General features: G+C 34.6%; 2 non-coding genes across 2 annotated transcripts; one reads left to right on the top strand and one right to left on the bottom strand.

Annotated features, from left to right (window-relative positions):
* Positions 1-14,309: 14,309 nt before the first annotated feature.
* Positions 14,310-14,381, bottom strand: TRNAP-AGG. The gene has a single exon. It is a non-coding gene; the product is annotated as a tRNA-Pro (tRNA).
* A 7,795-nt stretch (positions 14,382-22,176) lies between these two features.
* On the top strand, positions 22,177-22,316 carry LOC111471729. Its single transcript, XR_002715241.1, has one exon. It is a non-coding gene; the product is annotated as a small nucleolar RNA Z247 (small nucleolar RNA).
* The last annotated feature ends 1,766 nt before the right edge of the window (positions 22,317-24,082 follow it).

The raw sequence follows: 24,082 nt of genomic DNA, 5'->3' as shown, positions 1-24,082 counted from the left end.
ACACTTTTAAGTTCAATTACAATAAATCAAGAAAAGAATTGAGTGGCAATAAAATATCACTTTGATATTTGAATGTAATTTGAAGACATTTTATCCTTTGGAGTTGAATTACATTTAAGATTATTTATGTTATGTCTTATTTTCTTCAATAATAGCTTTTGGTAGTTTGTAGATGAACTACATTAGATTTGAATTATCATTTTAGTGTATTAAATGCTGGTAATATTCAAGTTTGAAAACATTATGGAATACAAAAACTTTGTGTTTGAAACCATTTGGGTGTTATGTTTCTTTCAAACCTTGTTTTAGGTTTGGTGTTAAAATATATTCATTGGATTAGTCATGATCAAGCTAATTCTTGAGTGAGTCGCCTTGGAATCTAAGAGTGACGATCTTAGATTCCAAGTTCAATCTAAGAGTTATTTGGTAGCATTTGACTGCAGATCAAGAGGTCACCAATTCAAATCTAGCTGGGCCCTTCTATCTTGGATAGAAATTTGTTACACTTTTTGGACCGACACTATGTCTAAGTTGTCACTAAGGTTAAAATCCTACAAAATGGATCCATGGCTCAGTGGTAGAGAATTTGACCGGTCACCAGTTTGAACTTTGTTGGGCTCTTCTATTTTGGACAAACACTTTTTACACATTTGGACTGACACTCTGTAGAAGGGATAACTAAGGTTGAAATCGTGCAAAATGGGTCCATAGCTGTAGAGCATTTGATTGCAGATTAAGAGGTCACCAATTTGAATTTGGCTGGGCCCTTTTATTTTAGACAGACACTTTGTTCATAGACAAAACATTTAAGTTAACGTAATTTAAGAAACTTATGATTTTTATATTATCAAGAGTTTAATTGAGATAGGTCGATTCAATATAGTGGTCCCAAGAATTGAACCGAACCAAACCAACTAGTTAGTAACATGATTTAGTGGAAGCATTTTTATGCAAGGTAGAAGCAATAATGGAGGGTTTGAAATAATATAGTTTTCAACCCTTGTTTCTCGAAGGAATATTGAAATAATATAGTTTTCATGTTAAGTTTTGCATGGAAGAAAGAAAGACCAAGATGTAAAATATTATTTCAATTTGTTTGTAATATACAACAATATATAAATTAACTATAAGAAATATATAAAATTACATGTTCTCAAAGAGTTTCGATCAACACTGGAGGTAACTTCTGCAACCACTCTAAACGTGCTCAAGATTACAATGAGTTAGATAAAATAGCTCTAGAACTTTGAATCCAATAACTTGAGTTTGACTCGTTATAAGATCTCTCTTCTTGTGGAATCTGCATAAAATAGGAAAACCATTCCAAAACAAAGTTTTATCGAACGACCATCAAATTCCATATGCTCTGTATTAGCTACGGAGCTCATATACTGGAGTGGGTAATTTTAACGTTACTTAAATCTTGAGCTATTTGATCAGTTCAGGGTCTTAACTCACGGTTCTTTAGGTTCTTTAGGTTTTTCCAAGAGATTTCTACCAGTATTTCTTAACAAAGAGTCCAAGGGGGCAAAGAGTCCCCTTTAGGTTTTTCCAAGAGATTTCTACCAGTATTTGTCCCCTTTAGGTTTTTCCAAGGGGGCAAATGATTTCTACCCGTATTTCTTAACAAAGAGTCCAAGGGGGCAAATCCTGAGTCCAAGGGGGCAAATACAAAGAGTCCAAGGGGCAAATGATTTCTACCAGTATTTCTTAATAAAGAGTCCAAGGAGGCAAATACAAAGAGTCCAAGAGGGCAAATCCAATACAAAGAGTCCAAGGGGGCAAATCCAAGATTTCTACGGTATTTCTTAACAAAGAGTCCAAGGAGTCCAACAAGGAGTCCAAGGGGGAAAATCCAAGATTTCTACCAGTATTTCTTAACAAAGAGTGCAAGGGGGCAAATCCAAGATTTCTACCGGTATTTCTTAACAAAGAGTCCAAGGGGGCAAATACAAAGAGTCCAAGGGGGCAAATACAAAGAGTCCAAGGGGGCAAATTCAAGATTTCTACCGGTATTTCTTAACAAAGAGTCCAAGGGGGCAAATACAAAGAGTCCAAGGGGGCAAATCCAAGATTTCTACCCGTATTTCTTATCAAAGAGTGCAAGGGGGCAAATCCAAGAGATTTCTACCAGTATTTCTCTACCAGTATTTCTTAACAAAGAGTCCAAGGGGACAAATACAAAGAGTCCAAGGGGGCAAATCCAAGATTTCTACCAGTATTTCTTAACAAAGAGTGCAAGGGGGCAAATCCAAGAGATTTCTACCAGTATTTCTTAACAAAGAGTGCAAGGGGGCAAATCCAGGAGATTTCTACAAGTATTTCTTAACAAAGAGTCCAAGGGGGCAAATCCAAGAGATTTCTACTAGTATTTCTTAACAAAGAGTCCAAGGGGGAAAATCCAAGATTTCTACCGGTATTTCTTAACAAAGAGTGCAAGGGGGCAAATCCAAGAGATTTCTACCAGTATTTCTCTACCAGTATTTCTTAACAAAGAGTCCAAGGGGACAAATACAAAGAGTCCAAGGGGGCAAATCCAAGATTTCTACCGGTATTTCTTAACAAAGAGTGCAAGGGGGCAAATCCAAGAGATTTCTACTAGTATTTCTTAACAAAGAGTCCAAGGGGGCAAATCGAAGAGATTTTTACTAGTATTTCTTAACAAAGAGTCCAAGGGGGCAAATCCAAGAGATTACTACCGGTATTTCTTAACAAAGAGTCCAAGAGATTTCTACCAGTATTTCTTAACAAATAGTCCAAGAGATTTCTACGAGTATTTCTTAACAAAGAGTCCAAGAGATTTCTACCAGTATTTCTTAACAAAGAGTCTAAGGGGGCAAATCCAAGAGATTTCTACCAGTATTTCTTAACAAAGAGTCCAAGGGGGCAAATCCAAGATTTCTACCAGTATTTCTTAACAAAGAGTCTAAGGGGGCAAATCCAAGATATTTCTACCAGTATTTCTTAACAAAGAGTCCAAGGGGGCAAATCCAAGATTTCTACCAGTATTTCTTAACAAATAGTGCAAGGGGGCAAATCCAAGAGATTTCTACGAGTATTTCTTAACAAAGAGTGCAAGGGGGCAAATCCAAGAGATTTCTACGAGTATTTCTTAACAAAGAGTGCAACGGGGCAAATCCAAGATTTCTACCAGTATTTCTTAACAAAGAGTTCAAGCAGGCAAATTCAAGCGATTTCTACCGGTATTTCTTAACAAAGAGTCTAAGGGGCAAATTCATCCAAGAGATTTCTACCAGTATTTCTTAACAATGAGTCCAAGGGGGCAAATCCATCCAAGAGATTTCTACCAGTATTTCTTAACAATGTGTCCAAGGGGGCAAATCCATCCAAGAGATTTCTACCGGTATTTCTTAACTAAGAGTCCAAGGAGGCAAATCCATCCAAGAGATTTCTACCAGTATTTCTTAACAAAGTGTCCAAGAGGGCATATCCATCCAAGAGATTTCTACCAGTATTTCTTAACAAAGAGTCCAAGGGGGCAAATCCATCCAAGAGATTTCTACCAATATTTCTTAACAAAGAATCCAAGGGGGCAAATCCATCCAAGAGATTTCTACCAGTATTTCTTAACAAAGAGTCTAAGGAGGCAAATCCAAGAGATTTCTACCAGTATTTCTTAACAAAGAGTCCAAGGGGGCTACTTGCCTCGTCGTCGACGTTTGGGACCTTCATTCTTGAGCTTCCAGTATCTGAATTACTTCAAATTTACTTCCACATACTCCCTATTGTGTCAGTTTATGAAACCATAATATTTTTCAGGAGAATCGGTCCGGAATGGGGTTAAAATTGAGAAAACCTGTGAAAAGATCAAATTTTGAGTTGACTTGGACAATTTAGTTGAACTGCCCGTATCATCGTTTTCTTCCTTTAAACAGGAAGAAGATGCGCATTTTTCGCATCTCCGCCATCTGAAACTCAGCCTGTACAGCCACATGTACAGCGTTTCTCTCCTCGATTTATTTGTGAAACTTAAAGATGGATGTTACAAGAAAGGGCTAGGAATTTATTTGATACATTCTCGTGGATCGTAGCCTAAGATATTCGCTTCCAAAGTCATCTGATTTTTCGCTGGAGATAAAGTCAAGAATTTCTTATTGGGTAGTTGATTCTAGAAGTTTCAAGGCCCTATTTCTTCATTGAACCTCTTCCATATCCTTTCTTCAGGCTAAAGGAATTGGTTTGGAGGAACGTCTTTGAGTGTAGGATCTTAATTTCTAGAAATCGTTCTCGGTATGCAACTCACTTGAAATGCCAGATTTTCGATCTCGTGAGTAGCTTGTTCTATGACGTTTCAGCTCTCGATTCCTTCATCAAGTTTACTCAACTTCTTCTTCTGAAGCTAGAGGAATCCTTAATTTAAAGGAACAGAGATCGTAGTTAGGAATTCGATTCTTATCCCCAATTTAATTTCGAAACCTATTTCCTTCAATTCAGCACACTCTCAAGGTTATTTTTTTTCGTGGTCTTCTATGGAAGCATTCCTTGGAGGTGCAGAAACAGATTGGAATCATTCTTGCTCGACGAGTCATCATGTATCCACGGATTGGATTTTCAAGTTTTTCTTGAAGTTCTTCAATGGCAGATTGAATTAGGGGAATGGATTCTAGGCACCTTCAGCACTCTATTCCTTCATAGAACTTGTAGGTAACCTTGTTGAGAAACTGTAGGAATAAGTTTGAAGAGAAATGGTGGAGGATTGCTCCCGAATTTGGAAGAAATCTGAGAGTAGGAGACCCACAATCTAAACACTTATTACCTTCGATTGGGGGATCGACCTTTCTCGATTCTTATTCCATATTGTTGCTCCTACTTCAGACTTTATAGGAGAAGCTTAAACCGACATTGAGAGCTTCAGAATCTTCATTATTTAGAGATCGAACTTTTTGGATAATTTTTAGGAGATATCAAATCCAATCATAGCCTTACCAACCTTGGCTTTGAATACTAGTTGTTGGATGTGATGATCCGTGCGTGTTTGTTCTAGATCATATCAAATTTTGGATGAGATCTGATGGTTGAGATTTGAGTTAGAAGGAATTTTCTCAGATGGTCACGGTAGATGCTCTGATTCTAATTAGAGTGGCATTTATGTGATTATCCATTCTTCCAGGGGTATTTTGGTAATTTGCCACTTTCCGAATATTTTATTATTATTTTTCTCAAAAAATCCATAATTTTTCTACAAATTTTTCATCCCTTTTTTATCATTTCCCCCTTATTTTGAATCTTGAGGTTCCTTCTACATAAGGAATTACAAATCCGGAAAGATATTTGATAATTGATAAAATGACTTTTTTGCCCTTTTCATTTACTTTTTCCTTTCCAATTCTTTTCAAAAGGCCTTTAAACTCCTTCAAATCACTTGGTAGGGTACTCACTTGACTAAGTACTTTGTTCTTGCTTAATCCTTTAATTTTTTTCCTTTCTATCCTTTGGGTCTTTCATGAGTGGCTTATACTTATGGGAGCTAATTTCCTTCATTTTTTTGGTGTTACATATACATACTCTTACAAACACAAAATAAGAAGCAGACTTAAAAGAAGAAAAAAAAAATACTAGATTAAAAACAGAGTTAGTCCATGGCCCACACTCCAAAGTCTACTCTCATCCACGACCAACTCTTAGTTACTTGAAAACAAATGATAAACATGGAGTGAGTAAAACTTAGTAATCCCGAAACCATTACTTCTTGCTATGTTTTCAGGATCTTATACTAATCCCGAAAATCATTCCCCTAAAATGACCTTCAATTTTCTCCCCATGAACACAATTTTCTCCTCATCTATCTTTTTTTAAACACTTTTAAAAGTTAAACATAGTTTTGACATTTTTTTTTAATTCACCAGTATTTTTTTTTAAATTATGAGTTTTTTTTTTAGATAAAGTGCAAAGTTCGATGGTTTTTTTTATTAATTTAGTATATAATTTAAAAAAAAAATACAAATTTTTGTTGATTAAGTTAATATTTATTTTATTAAAATACATAACACCACATCAAAATTAATTTATTTGGAATAAAATTAAAACAAAAAATCAATTTATTTTAAACTAAAATTAATTTATTTTAAAACTAAAAAGTATACTTGGTTTGACTAAAACATCCCTTATCCCAACTATAAAGAATTTAATTCCAAGTTCTCTTCTAATAGACAAACCATTTATTAACCTCTGTGGTCAGATTTCACTTCATCAATTTAAGTAGCGTTCAACTATAAATATCAAATTTTAAAGTATTCCTCAGTAAAGTAAATCTGTTGAAACTATCTATCAAAGGTGTTCCATAATGAGTTGTGTAGAAGTGTTTCCTTCAATTCTAATTTCAATTAAGGATGTCAATGACAAAAAAGTGCAAGAGGCTAGAAGGTTTGTAGTGGAAGAAAATAACAAGAGTCATGGACATTGTTTCGTTTACAAGTTGTATCATGTGTCTTATTCATGGTTACTTAAATCTCATTGAATTGGTGCGCCTTTCACATCAGAGACATTTGTGCCTTAAACCGAGCTCTTTGCAATAGCGAACTTATTAAAAATTCTTTGCTTGCTGCAACATTTGCTTAACATAATTGGACCAAAGGACGGTATGGACGACCATAGCTCACTGTATTGGTCCCCAATCATGAAGTGTGACGTCAGATCTTTGTGAAAACCATATTCATTAACTATAACATGACATGAAATTTTTTATGTTTTGACTGGGCATGTCATATTCGGTTGTTCTTATATATCTTTAGTTATCGGTGATTAAAGAAAAGAAGTATAGACATGGTTTCCAACCAACCCTTCATTTATAGTTAGTTCGACGAATGAGTTTTTGTTATCATTTTATCGTTAACCCTTCCGCTCGATTTTGTGTTATGATATCATATAGGGAATGAGAAGCGACCTTACTTAGACAAAATTATATACCGTTTGATAATTATTGTTGATAACAAAGATAAATTGAATTATAAGCATTTTAAGTTCAAAAGTAACAAATTACTTGTACACTTCATATTCTTTATAACCATAAGGAAGGAGGGATAGAAAAGATACTCATAATATCATTATGACTATGCCATATTTCATTAATAAAAGAGAATAATACACCCACAAACACACACGTATATTTCGAGAGAGAGAGGGCTTATTATAAGTAGAGATAGCATTCTAGTAGTTTTATTGCTACTTGGGGACAAGGAACTCGAGAACTTCTTTAAAAGATGAGAGCTTATAAGTGGCGATGGATATATTATATGCACAAAAAGAAAGTTCTACACCTTTGTAATAAAAGACCAAGGAATATCATCGTTATTTATAACTTCTATCACAATAATATAAATTCTACGAAGACAACGTTCTCTAGTCATACCAACCAGACCATTCACCACACACTTGTAGATGAAACGATGTCCACTATTCTCGTTATTCTTTTCAACTACGAACCTTCCTGCATTTTGCACTACTAGGATATTCACATCCTTAATTGGTACTAGAGCATCTAAAGGCAACCATTCCACACGGCTCATTCTAACAACTTTGGTAAATAGTTCCAAGAGACATTGTTAGACCGATTTGTTCATGAATACTTAAGAATTTGATATTTATAGTTGTAGTTGAACGCTACTTAAATTGATGAAGTGAAATCTTACAATAGAGTCTAATAAAGCGTTTGTCCATTAGAATAGGTTGGAATTAAATCCTGTAACCTTAAGTATTGTTCTACGTCAAAAATAATGTTTTTTAATTCCTTAGCATCCCGATTCCCAATGCATCTATGAAATTAGCCCGGAACTAAAAAATTAATATTTTTAAAAGATGGAAAAATTCTAAGCCAACCAAAATATGTATTCAAAGATGAAGAATTCACAACAACAATCACAAACAATATTAATAAGCATCTTGCCTTTTGGTTTGTCACATTTTCAAACATGAACAAACCTCAATTTCAAGTTGGTGAGTATTATGGATAATAATCGATAGTACTTTGCAAGTAGCTTTGAGAGTTCACAAAAGGTCGAAAATTGAATTTCTTTAGAATGGTAACCAAATAACTGATGATTATTGTTGAATTTCCAAAAAATACACCACAAATTTCATTTATAGATATAAATGGAACCATTGACATAAAACTCTTATTATATAATTGCATCTTCACAAACAAACCCACCTCAGAGTGATCATCTGCAAATTAAGAAGCCTTCGTAAATTACTCAAAAGAGAACTTTTAAGACAAATGAAGCTTATATTTGAGCAAGAAAAATCATGTTACATGTGTCTGGGATACCACGGAGTCACCAATGCAAGCAATCACTAACACTCGAAGTTTCTTTGATATTGTAGTTGGATCTATGAGACTCATCCCTCAAATGTGAAAGAGTAGTAATATCCAACATTCTTACTTGTGTGCCTCTTACGGAACTCTCAACAAATGGATCGCTTGACACAACTTATATTGCCGATAATGATCACTTACATCCAAAACTTGAGTATAGCGGTCGACTATCATCAAGGACCCATTCACCATTTCCATTCCTAACGATGGAAAAGTTTTATTACATTCATTTCTTTCTCCTTTCTAACTTCTTCATTCTCACATTTAACTTTTTCTTATTAAAAAAAAAAAAAAAATGAAAAGGGAGAAAGAAGGAAGAAGAAAAAAGAAAACCCTTAATTTTGAAAGCTTATCAAATACTCTTTGACCGATGTAAAGAAAGCTTGAGAATAACGTCCCTCTTTGACACTTGTTGGATATATATCTATCCTTCACATGTCGTATCATAATCATATCATATCGTAAACACTTTGTGGTTATATCCTTCCCAAACTTATCATAGCTTTAACGTCCTTAGACATACACAGTTGTGTCGTTACCTGAACGTACCTTAGTCATAATGTTATAGGAACGTATCCTAACGCTATCAATCTATATCCCTTTCTACCCATAACCTAATCGTATTTTTTTATGAATCCATCGTGACCATATTGTTTTTATCAATCTGTCATGACCATAACACTTCGATACGTAACCAAACCATAACGTTTCATGAACATGTCTTACTCCTATCGTTACATTACGTAACCAAATATACCATTGAACACATGGTACCGTAAGTATTATCATACAATTCACATATTATAACATATCATAAGCATATCGATTCACAAACATTTCACACATATCAATATATATGACACTTGCAGAACCATAGGCACAGTCAACATCAAATATAACCATATGGATGGTAAGGCCACCTCCTGATTAGCTTAGGCTAGTGTCCCCAATTTATCTTTAAGAAAGTTCGATTTGTCCTTTGTATTAAAGTCAACCTATATGAACCATGACATCAATTTCAATCATTTCTCTGAGTTTTATGATGTTCTAGTGTTAGATTTCATGGGAATATTGCATGAGTAAAGTCTTGAAATGTCTATATATTTAACACTTTCCAAATCTTGATTTTTGGCTGTTTGTGTTTTTTTTATATAATTATGTTAGCAATTAGCCAATTTAATCAATTCTTCCTTTATGTTTTTTTTAAATTATGTTAGCTATTACTTTTGGCTAATTTAATCTATTCTATTTATTTATTTTATTTTATTTTATTTTATTTTATTTCTATTGATCGACGTATCTTTCTAAAACATACTAAATAAAACTAAATAATTGGTTAAAAGAGGATATAAGATATAACTTATGGTTAAATCTCTTTCCATATGAGGATAACTCATTCTCATTTCCATCTTTGCAACCATGTATAAATTAAGGATTTTATTTCTCTTTGGTCAAAACCATCCTTAAAGGACAAAATTGAAGTTGTAGTTAGTCCATTATAATATTTGACGTGCTAGTTTTCAAACTACTTTAAATGGGTGTAAAGAAACCATGGGAATAACTTAGTGTCACTAATATGACACGTGTTGGGCATGTACTGAACACTTGTTGATACAATACATACATTACAAATTTATAATCCAGCATTTCGTATCAGGCACTTGACTTTGAATATATTTTGAGAGTGAACAGTACATTAAGCTTTTTTTTTAAGTATACAAATATATAAACTTATTTATATGAATTTATTTCTAATATAAAATTGATAAATTTTTTGAAATAATTCTTTTTAATTAATGTATCATTGTCACATCAGTGTCCTAGTTTTTTAAAAATGACATGTTACCATATTTATTTGGTATCATGTTTATGTCTCGTATCTATATCTCATTTTTATTTTTGTGACTCTGAGATATTTTGCTTTTATAAATAGATATCTTCACGAAAATAAGTTTAATTTATGTTGAGATGGAGAATAAAAATTGACACTTAAGGGCGTTGATACTTGCGACTTTGATTCTTCTTAATGTGAAGCTTGCATCTTGCAATTACTTGGGTAGAGAATGTGTTTCACTTAAAATTCACTCAAGAGAAAATAATCGAATAACGAACAATATTCGAGAGAGGATAACTTTTTTTTTTTAATATTTGAGAAATAAGAAAGAATAAAAATTAAAACATGGCATGAATGACATCTTAAATCTTTGTTTTGTTCTCGTAAATGTATAAAAAAAAAATCTTATACATTTTTAGATATAATTTAAGATTACCTATTTAATAAAACTCCATCCAAATTTTTACTGATAAATTTAATTATTATTTGTATACAATTGTTAATATGTAAGAAAATATATGTACAAAATGTTTATACTATTGGTAATACACTAGTCTCGGTTGTTTGACTAAAACAATGCAACCATTGTCCAAACTAAACAATTTGATTCGAAGCTATTTCCTAACAGAGGGAGGCTCAATTAGACTTTGTTGTAAGATTCGACCATATCAATTTTGAATAGCGTTCTCCACAATTATAAATATCGGACTCCAAAGTATTCACGAGCAGAACTCCAAAGTATTCACGAGCAAAGTAAGTTTGTTGAAACTATCTATAAAAGTGTTCCAAAGTGAGTTGTGGAGAAGATTTGCCTTAAAATCTAGTTCTAATTAAGGATATCAACGATGAAGAAGTGCAAGCTGTTGGAAGGTTGGCCGTGGAAAATTTCAGAGGTGGTAGATATAATTTAGTTTACAAGCATGTGGTGAACGGTCTTTTTAGTCCCATATAGGCTTTGACCCCAAATTTTATATTATTGTGATAGACGCTATAAATGACAATAATATTCATTGGTCCTCTCTTTATATGTGCTTGTGGGACATTACTCTCTTTTATCTATCAACAACATTACTCTCTTTTATCTATAAAAATGACATAGCCATAATGATATAATAATCCTTATATAAGTATTTTTTCTTTTGGGTATCGATCCCCTACCTCTCACATGCTAAGCAAGCGCTCTACCATCTGAGCTACATCCCCACAATTTTTGCATCACAAAACCCTAAATTTTCCGTCATCAATAATAGTGAAAATGAAGAAATATTGCTACCCAACATGTCATGAATAAGGAAAAAATTAAAAAGAAATAATATATTTAATAATAGATAGCCATATTTTGGGAGATGCATGGTATCAATCCCCATACCTCTCGCATGCAAAACGAGCACTCTACCCTCTGAGCTACATCCCCATGATTTTAACATTATAAAACCCTAGCTATAGTATGATTACTTGAATAAAGTTATTATTGTTGTTTATTCAATAAAGATTGTTATTGAATAAAATGAATTTTACGATCATTAATCTAAATCCAATAAATTAAGAACACTCTAGCTATAGTATGATTACTTGAACTATATGTAGAGACATAAGAGTTGATAAGGCTGAGTACCTTATTCTGGGGACACTATGGATGCGGCCCACTTTTGTATATGATATAAACAATGTGATCAGTAAAATTGTACATGTGGAGATATGTGTGTGGGGGAGTCCTATGCAATGAGTATTGCATAAGATCGAACCATGAAGAAAATCACTCTCACTTCATAATGTCGTTTACTGTTGAGACTGATTTTCTTTTCATTCGATGACCTAGGTAACTCGATCTTAATTCTAAGCTAACCATGAACTTCTTTTTATTCGAAATTATCCTTATATATGCATGGGTGAGAGTGGCTTAAGTTCGCTGACTCAATAGGCCTCCCATTTCAGGGGTAAGACTGGGTAAATGGCTGGGGACGTGGGGCTGACTCTAGGTCTTGAACAAGGGGCTCCACCCTCTCATTGGCCTGAGAGGGATTCGGTTTACTGGTTGGACCACAAACCAATTGTTCATTGGAGCCCATGATCTATAGGTCCATTAGGTCTCTCTACTAGCTCATATCGAACTAAACCATAGAACAGTGTGACGAGTGAGTTCGAAATGTTCGAATTCAAATTAGGGAAAATGCACTACATATATACAATATATTTAACCGCATTTTTTGTTTTATTTACGAATTAAACAAAAAGATTGAATCTGAACGTTTTCATTTGTGTTATCCGCCAAGGAAATGATCAAGGAATTCTCTATACACGGCTGAGAGATGACCGTATTGTTGCACATTCTGAATAAAGTACCGTAGGCAAGCGAAGCTTTTGAAAATAAAAGCGTGTAGAACTCAGATCCACTTTCTCTTCGATTCGTAAACTTCAGATCTGATCTTCATTTCGTCTCCGAGTGATTGAGAAAGAATTTGGGCCTGGCGTGCATCCGGTTCGGTCAACAATAAGGTACAAAGCTGATTTATTAAATGGGCTTGAAGTTCCATTATCGTTAGGTCGAAGATCTCTACTAGGTTTAGTGCACTTTGGTAGTTGCGAATGTTGTCGTAATCAAATGTCTTTCTCATTCGACATTCTCTTTTACCAAGCACTCATACTCGCTAGGGTCGAGGAGACAATCCTTGAGCTAATTGGGCTTTGAGATTGCGTATATGCGAAAAGAGCTCGCTTTCAACTTTCTACCTTGGTGTTTTGTGCCCAATTCTGGTTCAGAAAAGGGTCTGATCTCTTTCATTGGAGCACATTGATGCCAAATGAGTCTTCTGAACCGGTGGAGAGGCTATGATGACTTCAGGCTATTCAAATAGCATGACTGATACCACAAAGAAATGGTCTCTAAGTCACACTAGTGGAATAGGTTTTTCATAATAATTATCTCGATATATTATACCAAAAACCTGTTTGATGACTAATAAGGTAAGGGGTTTCAAAATACAAAAGAATGACAATTCGTGTGATAGAAAAGGAGATCTTCATTTTTTTTCAGTGTGCACGGTTCGCCTGCCTTCTTGACCACAGATAGGCTATAGGGCTTTGCACTTCGGCCCCTGAGAATACCACATCAAGGTGACAGGATTCGAACCTATGGCTCTCTGAAACTTCTTCATCGGTTATTTGGGCGCATCTTCCTTAAAAGAATTGTGACGACAGTGGACAACATAATGGAAAGTTTCTAGAAAGAATACAATAGAACAATTTGTGTAATGCTCTTTTTGAAGTCGGGCTCGAAACGATCTTTATTCTTCCAAGATTATGTTTCATTCTCTATTCTCATCTTCTTGGTTCAATGTTTAAAAACCACATTTTAAATCATATTATCTTGCCTAATTCATTTTGATATAGTATTGTTGGGGGCATTTTGAGAATCGAACTTGAGGCCTTTACACCCAAAAAAATAATCATACCACTAGACCAAATGCGTTTATAGTAGATCTAAAGTTCTTAGTTGCTAGTCCATATATTTTTCGTGCCTCAATATATATGAAATTTATAATAGTTGAAAGTTCTTAGTTGCTAGTCCATATATTTTTCGTGCCTCAATATATATGAAATTTATACTAGTTGAAAGTTCTTTTTCGTGCCTCAATATATATGAAATTTATACTAGTTGAAGTTGTGCATTGCCACGCATTCCTTTGGGTTAGGCCCCATTGATAATTATTTTACAACTATTCTATTTCTTTTCATTTATTTTTCTTTCAAAAATTGTGCTTTTTTTTTCTTTTTTGGAAGGGCATATCGAAAATCGAACTCGAGACCTCTTGCACCCAAAGAAAGAATCATACTAGACCAAATGTCCTTATTATGGACTATATATTGAATTTTTTATGGAATCTATCATCATTATTTCATTTATTTTCTTTGTTAATAAAATCCATGAACAATTATTATTATTATATTTTAGATCAGTTTTAGTTTGATAGTTCCATTTGAGACACATATAGTGGAGTACACAAGTAAAGCAAATATCGAAAGTTACGATTTGTATAGGCATGCCTATTGAAAGTGAAAAAGATAAAATGATATTTAGAGCAAGAATATTACACTTCGTTGAATTGCATTCTTTGAGGCTCATCTTTTGATGAATTGAACATAGGGGCATTCCGAGAATTGAACTCGGGACCTCTCGCACCCTAAGCGAGAATCATACCACTAGACCAAATGCCCTTTAAAAAAAAATGCAACATTTTTAATACCTACTCAATATATTTTTTTCTCTCAAGTTTAAAATCTATTTTCTTGAGCGGTTGTTAGACTATAAAACAAAAAGTTGATGGTCTAGTATTTTACTTGTAAGTAAGGTATGTAATATTGAACATATTGAATTGTTCTAATATGCAAGTGTTATCAAATAAATTGCAACCCAACAAATGAATCAATCAAATTAGTTTGGGTTGGGTTGGATTTATTCGTCTCAGTTTATCAGTTTGTTTGATTTAATTCTTCTATTTTGCTTCGTATGACAAGAAAATGATGTTGTATTGAATGTACCTTAGTTTGATTTATGATAAACTCATATGAAATATAATTGCATTAATAGTACTAAGAGTTGGAGTCTATAAACTATTCATGAACTTAAGTGCAACTCATATTTCATTAAAGACGAGATAAACTTTAGTTAAGTAACTGAAACTTTAAATTACTTCATGTAGAGCTTCAATTACTCTAGGTTAGTTACTATCTTTAGGATTGACTAATGGGACAGAGTTCTTGGATTTAGAGGATTGTTTTTTGTAATTTTCAACTAAACTTATGTTTTCAAATTTTTTTGGTCATAATTTAGGTAGTGGTTGTATATTATGGATGAACACTAGAATTTCTAACCATAAAATTTGTTTGGATGAAATTTTAGTTAAAGTTGCAAATTTTACTTCTAGCATAATATGAATTTAGTAGAAGAGTTATTAGGAATAGGATTGGAGAAAGAAATTTTATTTAAAATAATAAACCGACCCAAGTTCAACTTTGTTGTTGTCTAATTGTGATTTTGAAAAAAGCTTAACTAATATGAAGTATCAAGGTAAATCAAGAATATATCCTACACGTCATTTAAGATGACCATAAAATGAAGTTAAATTGAACTTATTTTTAGTTTCATGTTTGGTAGGTTTAAAATGAAGCATAATTGTATTAATGATATTAAAAAGAAATTCATGTTTTATTAGAAGAGACCAACTTCATTTAAGGTACTGGGAGTTTAAATTACTTCCATTGTTATTTCAATCCATCCACAATGATTACAAATTTAGGGTTGGCTAATTGGACATCAATTATCAACTTTTTGTTATAATTTAGGTAGTAGCCATTATAATATTAATGAGCATAAGAGTTACAATTCTTCCATGGACCATATGTGTTATAGTTAAATGAATATATATATATATATTATGTATGTCGAGGTCTGGACAAATCACAAAATAGTAAGGAACACCATTGTCAATGCTAGAGCCACTCACAACTAATGATGGAGACCGATGAAAAACATTTTAACATCCACATTTACAGAGTTTCTCTCCTCGATTTCTTCCTGAAACTTAAAGATGTGTGTTACAAGGAAGGGCTAGGGATTGATTTGATACCTTCTCGTTGATCGTAGCCTAAGATATTCGCTTCAAAAGTTCATCCAAAATCTGATTTATCGCTTGAGATAAAACAAAGGATTTCTTATTGGGCAGCCGATTTTAGAGGTTTCAAGGCTCTATTTCTTCATTGAACCACTTCCATATCCTTTCTTAAGGCTAAAGGAATTGGTTTGGAGGAACGTCTTTGAGTGTAGGACCTTAATTTCCAGAAAACGTTCTCGGTATGCAACTCACTAAAAACGCCAGATTTTCGATCTCATGGGTAGCTTATTCTAAGATGTTTCAGCTCTCGATTCCTTCATTAAGTTTACTCAACTTCTTCCTCTGAAGCTCGAGGAATCCTTAATTTGAAGGAAAAGAGATCGTAGATAAGAATTTGACTCTTATCCCCAAATTTAATTTCGAAACCTATTTCCTTCAATTCGGCACGCTCTCGAGGCTATTTTTCTTCGTGGTCTTCTATGAAAGCATTCCTTGGAGGTGCAGAAATTGATTAGAATCATTCTTACTCGACGAATCATCATGTATCCTCGGATTGGATTTTCAAGTTTTTCTTGAAGTTCTTCAATGGCAGATTGAATTGGGAAGGAAAGGTTTCGAGGCACTTTCAACACTTTATTCCTGCATAGAACTTGTGGGTAATCTTGTTGAGAAACGGTAGAAATAAGTTTGAAGAGAAATGGTGGAGGATTGATCTCGAATTTGGAAGAAATCTGAGAGTAGGAGACCCATAATCTAAACGCTTATTGCCTTCGATTGGGGGATTGACCTTTCTCGATTCTTATTCCGTATTGTTGCTCATACTTTAGACTTTATAGGAGGAGCTTAAACCGACATTGAGAGCTCTTGAATCTTTGTTATTTAGAGATCGAACTTTCTGGATAATTTTTTGGAGATATCAACTCCGATCATAGCCTTATCGACCTTGGCTTTGAATACTAGTCGTTGGATGTAATGATCCGTGCGTGTTCGTTCTAGATCATATCAAATTTTGGAGGAGATCCAATGGTTGAGATTTGAGTTCGAAGGATTTTACTCGGATGGTCACGGTAGATGCTCTGATTCTAATTAGAGTGGCATTTCTGTAATTATCAATTCTTCTAGGGGTATTTTGGTAATTTGCCACTTTCCGAATATTTTATTATTATTTTTCTCGAAAAATCCATAATTTTTCTACAAATTCCTCATCCCTTTTTGATAATTTTCCCCTTATTTTGAATCCTTAGATTTCTTCAAGATAAGGAATTACAAATTCGGTAAGATTTTATATAATTGATAAAATGACTTTTTTGCCCTTTTCATTTACTTTTTCCTTTCCAATCCTTTTCAAAAGGCCTTTCAACTCCATGAAATCACTTGTTAGGGTACTGACTTTACTAAGTCTCTTGTTCTTGCTTAATCCTTTAATTTTTTTCCTTTCTATCCTTTGGGTCTTTCATGAGTGACATATTCTTATGGGAGCTAATTTCCTTCATTTTTTGGGGTGTTACATATACATACTCGTGACAAACACAAAATGAGAAGCAGACTCAAAAGAAGAACAAAAAATACTAGATTAAAAACAAAGGTTAGTCCATGGCCCACACTCCAAAGTCTGCTCTCATCCACGACCAACTCTTAGTTACTTGAAAGAAAATGATAAACATGGAGTGAGTAAAACTTAGTAAGTAGCCTACTAGTAGGTTCTTAATCACGACTTTAAGCTATGATATTACTTCTTGTTATGTTCTTAATCGCGACCTTAAGCTAGGAGAGTGTCAAACTAAATATTTGAATGTCACGTGTTTAATCTCCACATTCACTGCACCTGTTTCCATTTGCATAAGCTAACTATTCAATAAAAAATTAGTTATTATTTATTTTTAAAATTTCAATGTATAATGAATTAGAGGAAATACTTTTACACATGAATTTTGATTTTTAATTTTAGCGGGGATACTCAGTTGGGACTGAATATCTGAAGGTTACATGTTTAATTTACGTTCACCGCACTTGGTTTATGTTGCATAAGTCCAGTAAGTTGCATAAATTTATTCAATCTAAAATTAGTGATTATTTCTTTTTAAAATATAATGAATTAGCGGAAATACCTTTACTTATGATTTTTTTTTCAAATATTAGCGAGGATAACTCAGTTTGAAAGTGTCAAACTGAAAATCTAAAGGTCACGTGTTCAATCCACCTTCTTCACCGCACCTGATTCAAGTCACATAACTTGACTCCTAACTATTCAATTTAAAATTAGTGATTATTTCTTTTTAAAATATCAATGAATTACCTAAATACCTTTGCTAATGAGTTTTCATTCAAGGTCACGTGTTTGATCCACGTTCACCGCACCTGATTCAAGTTGACTAAGTTGCGTAACCCGACTATTCAATCTAAAATTAGTGATTATTTCTTTTTAAAATCTCAATGAAGTAGTGAAAATATCTTTACCGATGAATTTTTATTTTTAATGTTACCGGGGATAGCTCAGTTTGGAGAGCGTCAGTAAAAATCTGAAAATCATGTGTTTGATTCACTTTCACTGCACCTAATTAAAGTTGATTAACTTGCATAACCCGAATATTCAATTTAAAATTAGTGATTATTTCTTTTTAAAATTACTTGACTATTTAATCTAAATTTAGTGATTATTTCTTTTTAAAATTCAAGAATTTTCATTTTCAATGTTAAAAGGGATAGCTTAGTTGGGAGAGTGTACTATTGAAGATTTGAAGGTCACGTGTTCGTTCGTTCGACCTTTACGACACCTGATTCAAGTAGTATAACTTAGTATCTTATCTAAATTTAGAGATGATTTCGTTTTAAAATTTCAATGAATTAGCGTAAATAATTTTACTGATGAATTATTTATTTGACTAAATATAATTCATTATTTGACCATAAATGCACTATAAGACATTTAGTAAAACATTTAGTAAAATGTGTATTCCTAATTCTTTATTTGACTGTAAATGCACTATAACACATTTAGTAAAATGACTCATTTTATTGCATGGAATAATAAAATTGATCTTCCCGTAGAATTGTCAATATATTCTACTTTTAATGTTGCTAAGTTGAGTCCTTTTGATATAGGTGATGATTTTTCTGATTCGAGGACGAATCCTGAAGAGGGGGATGATGATAAGAATCACGGTGTACATTCTACTTTCAATGTTGCTGAGTTGGGTTTTTTTGATGTAGGTGATGATTTTTCTAATTCGAGGACGAATCCTTTTGAAGAGGGGGATGATGATAAGAATCACTGTGTTCCAACTAAACCTATTACACAACCCAAGGCCAAGAAGATTCAACAAGCATTCATACTTCATCTACAAAATTGGATAGGCTAGATTCAACCATCATTTCATGTGTTACAATCTGAATCGTTTGAGTCAAGACCATTTGGAGATTCAAAAGTAAATATTTGCACGGTTGAAGTAGCAGATGAAGTTGCAAGCATCATTTCATGAGTGGTTAGAAAACTTTATTTATTATTTTAATTTCATAAAGTTTGTAATGCTCATATTGACTTCGTATTTTGTGAAGATTTAAAGGGATCGAGATTAAATCACGGCCACTAACTTTTTTTGTGGGGAGACTATAAATACCCACAAATTATTATGTACAAGCGTATTTGTGATCAATGAAATTGATCTCTCAAGTTGAGACGTTCCCCCTTATAGAAATGTGAGCATATCTTTGTCGTTTCTAAGTTTTATGCAATTCTTGTGGTAGATTGCATCTGAGTAATTTAATCAAGCCTTGATCAAGTTTGATTTGGAGTGACTCAATTTAGAAAAAGGTTCAAAATCTTGCTTCTCATGGTTGGATCTCATAATCTAATTCTAGCTTTTATATCTTGGTTGATCCAAATTTTGTATCAGAAGGTGGTAATTTCTTTAATACAAGGGTTCTTGCTTCTACAAAAGCTTGGCTCGTTGGGCTGAAGATTATGGTTGGTCTATCATCCTTCAACGAGATTGATTTTAATTTTATTGATTATGGTTGGTCTATCATCCTCCAATTTTTTTCAATTTTATTGATTTTATTTCAATTTTGTCAAACTCACTTGGGTGCTCATCTCAATCATTTCAGCCTTATTGGCATTCAATAAGAGAGTCCTTGGAAATTACCGGTAACTGTTCAACTAAATTATCACATTAACAATTTAAATCAAATAAAGTAACATTAACCATTTGAACTACCTCAACCCCACTTGTTGAACTTGACCAAATGTCTACAACATAACACTAACAAAGGTACAAAGTAACACAAATAAACGTACAAAGTACACAAATAAACGTACAAAGTAACATTAACAAAGGTACAAAGTTCATAAAAGTCTTTTTAATCTAAAATACCATTGACCTTGACTATCATAGTGCCTTTCAAACGTAGGTAAAGTTTAAATTCGGGTCTCCTTGTCAAACTCACTTGGGTGCTAATCTCAACCATGATGGCGTTCAACAAGAGAGACCTCGAAAATAGTCCGATTATCGCATTAACCATTTGAATCACCTCAACCCAGTAGTTGAAATTGAACCAAATATATATAATATAACTCTAACAAAGGTACGAAGTTCATAAAAGTCTGTTTAATCAAAGATAGAAACGGTAAAATAAGATGAAATAAGAAAATAATATTCCATTGCCGATAATCAAACCCAGGCCTGCTGGGTGAAAGCCAAATATCCTTACTGCTGGACAACAATGAATTTTTGGTGTTGATGTCCTGAAGTCTTTTGTCAGATCGCTAAAGAGTTTTAGCATGATCTTTTGCTTAATGTCTAACTCTTCGACACGTCCTTCCCTATGTGTGTTAAAGTTCTTAGAGTTACCGCGACGTTTTGAGCTGTTTGATTGTGTGGCTCTTTCTTCAAAAGAGTCAACATCAAATGTTAGGTCTTTGATTGGCAACCCATCTAGGGGAGCGTCGATTCCATCAACGATCTTCCCATGAGTTTATGGTTCATGACCCATTTTTTATACCATTCACCTTCGAGCACTACCATAGTTTTACATCGTCCATGAGATGCATTGCGGCTAACGTAACTCTCAGGTCATATGAGAAAGTTCCTGTAGCCCTCAACTCTCAGGTCGTATGATAGAGTTCTTAGAGCTACCACGACATTTCGAGGTGTTCGATCGTTTGGTTTTTTCTTCAAAAGAGTCAACATCAAACGTAAGGTCTTTAATTGGCAACCCATCCAGGGGAGCTTCGAATGCATCGATTCCATCAACGGTCTTCCCATGAGTTTATGATGCATGACCCATTTTTTATATCATCAACCTTCGAACGCCAACGTCCATGAGATGCATTGTGGCCAACGTTACTCTTAGATCCTATGAGCAAGTTCCTGTAACCTTCGAATATTGTTCTACGTCAAAAATAAAATTTTTTAATTCCTTAGCATCCCGGTTCCCATTTAAGAGTGTGTTTTTGGATTTAGAGTTTGTTGCCCAACATGAGCTTGGCTTGGGGTGTGGTTCTCTACGACCCTGCTTGTCAAACTCACTCAGGTGCTCATCTCAGTCATCTCAGCCATGATGGCGTTCAACAAAAGAGACCTTAAAAATGACTGGATTATCACATCAACCATTTGAATCACCTCAACCTTGTTAAACGTAGTATAAATCATATCTGTATATAGTAAGATAATCTACTGATTTACTAGTTTGTTACCAAATCTATGTTTTACTGATTTGTTACCAAATATATGATTTTATGGTTTGTTACTAAATCTATGATTTAGAATGTAATCTTCATTATACACATCTATAAATACATGAGGTCGTGACCCTAGGTGAGATCATTGTGCCATTCAACTTAACATGGTATTAGAGCCAACGTTTATTTTTTAAATGTCTACCATATCTTCTTCCTCCTCCCCATCTACCATCTTCAATACCGTCTCAACTACCATGGTGACCTTTTGCCCAATCTCTCTACACCATGCTGTCACAATTCGTCTAACCATAAACAACTTCATCATATGGCACGCCCAGCTCCTCCCCTACCTACGGAGTACGAAGCTTATGGGCTACCTTGATGGCACCAATGCCGCACCTGCCAAGCTGGTCCCTTCCTCAACTGCTGCTGGTGCTGAGCTGGTCTCTAATCCTGCCTATATCAGTGGTATGATCAGGATCAATAGGTCCTTAGCGGCCTTCTCTCCTCCATGTCTGAGGAGATTCTTCACAATGTAGTTGCTTCTACTACGTCCAAGGAGGCGTGGGATACTCTGCAGCGGATATTTTTGTCGTCAACTCGTGCTCGCACTACTTATATTCGTGTTGAGCTCGCCACGTCCAAGAAAAGAGATCAATCTGCTGCAAATTATTTTTGCAAGATCAAAGGGCTGGCCACCGAGCTGGCTGCTACCGGCTCTGCCTTGCAAGATGATGATGTGATCGCGTATCTTCTCGCTTGTCTTGGCCCTGACTAGGATCCCTTCGTCACCTCAATGACTACCAAGAGTGAAGCCCTCACGCTTGATGATGCGTTTGCACATCTAATGACGTTTGAAGCTCGCCAACTATAACACCAGGCTGAACTTCAGTTAAATCTGGGATCTTTTGCCAATTGTACTGGTCGTGCTTAACTTCAGTTAAATCTTGGATCTTCTGCCAATTATGTTGGTCGTGGTGGTCAGCAGAAGAATCGTGGGCATAGGGATCGTGGTCGTGGTCGTTCTCAAGGTTATGCACCCTCTCGTCCTGCTGGTGATCGTCGTGACCCTTCTGCTTGTCCTTCCTGCCAGATCTGCGGCAAAGTGGGGCATACTGCTATCCGCTGTTGGCATAGGATGGATGAGTCCTATCAAGATGAACCTTCTTCTACTTCAACTACGGTACTGTCGGCTACTTCTTCTTACAAGATTGACCCAAATTGGTACAGTAACACAGGCGCAACGGATCATATCACCAGTGACATGGATCGTCTTGTTGTGCGTGAATGCTATCATGGAGGTGAACAAGTTAAAGTTGGCAATGGAGCATGTTTGCGTGTTTTGCATACTTGTCATTCTCTAATTAATACTGCTACTCGTCCTCTTACATTGTGTAATATTTTGCATGTGCCTGAAATTTTCAAACATCTTCTTTCCGTTCATAAATTTTCTCGTGATAATAACGTATTTTTTGAATTCCATCCTTGACATTTTTCTATTAAGGATCGACGGTCAAGGAAAAGTCTCCTAGATGGGAGGTGTAAATTTGGTCTTTATCCTATTGAGCCATCCGATGTCGATGATCTCAAGCATGCCTTGGTGAGCAGATCTACTACTCATGCCCAATGGCATGCACATCTTGGACATCCTTCATCTCAAGTAGTAAAATCAATTTTGCGTCTCAATAATATTCTATGTGCTAGTGAGTCATCTTTGTCAATTTGTAATGCGTGTCAATCAACAAAAAGTCATCAGTTACCATATACTAGTTCTTCCCATAGGTCTTCGCCATCTTTGGAACTTATTTTTTCGGATGTTTTGGGCCCTGCACCTCCATCTGTTGGGGGTTTTAAATATTATATTAGCTTCATTGATGATTTCAGTAAATTTTCATGGATTTATTTGATGCATGATCGTACAAAAGCTCCTCGTATATTTTTGCAATTCCAAGCTCATCTTGAGCGCCTTCTAGATACTAAAATCAAGTGGGTCAATCTGATTGGGGTGGGGAATATCTGAAAATTCATAACACATTTTTTCGTTCCCTTGGAATTGCTCATCATGTTTCGTGCCCTCACACACGCCATCAAAATGGGCCTACTGAACGCAAGTACCATCATATTGTTGAAACTGGCCTAGCCCTTCTAGCTTATGCTCATGTACCTGAGAAATTTTGGGACGACGCGTTTCTTACAGCCACATATCTCATCAATCGTCTTCCTACTCGTGTCATCGATAACAAATGCCCCTTAGAGCATCTTTTTCATACCCTAGCAAATTACTCCTTATTACAAAAATTTTGGTGTGCTTGTTGGCCTCATCTCCATCCTTATAACAAACAAAAGCTCTCTTTTTTATCAAAAGAATGTGTCTTTCTAGGCTACAGTTCTTTACATAAAAGGGTATAAGTGTCTTGACACCGATTCTGGTCGTGTCAATATGTCTAGAGACGTCATATTTGATGAAAATGTTTTTCCATTCAAGAGAGCTTCACCTAATTCTTCCCCAATCATTTGGGTAATAGCAATACTAATTTAGAGAATGATCACATGCATATGTTTGTGCCTAATAACTCTTTGGATGCAGAAAATTTGGTGTCTACATCAGCTTCGGAATTGCCGCAGCA

The sequence above is a fragment of the Cucurbita maxima genome, unplaced genomic scaffold (genome assembly GCF_002738345.1).
Source record: "Cucurbita maxima cultivar Rimu unplaced genomic scaffold, Cmax_1.0 Cma_Scf00056, whole genome shotgun sequence".
In the NCBI taxonomy this organism is placed as follows: Eukaryota; Viridiplantae; Streptophyta; class Magnoliopsida; order Cucurbitales; family Cucurbitaceae; genus Cucurbita; species Cucurbita maxima.
Note: the sequence above shows the minus strand (reverse complement) of the source record. Positions and strands in the feature narration are given on the sequence as shown.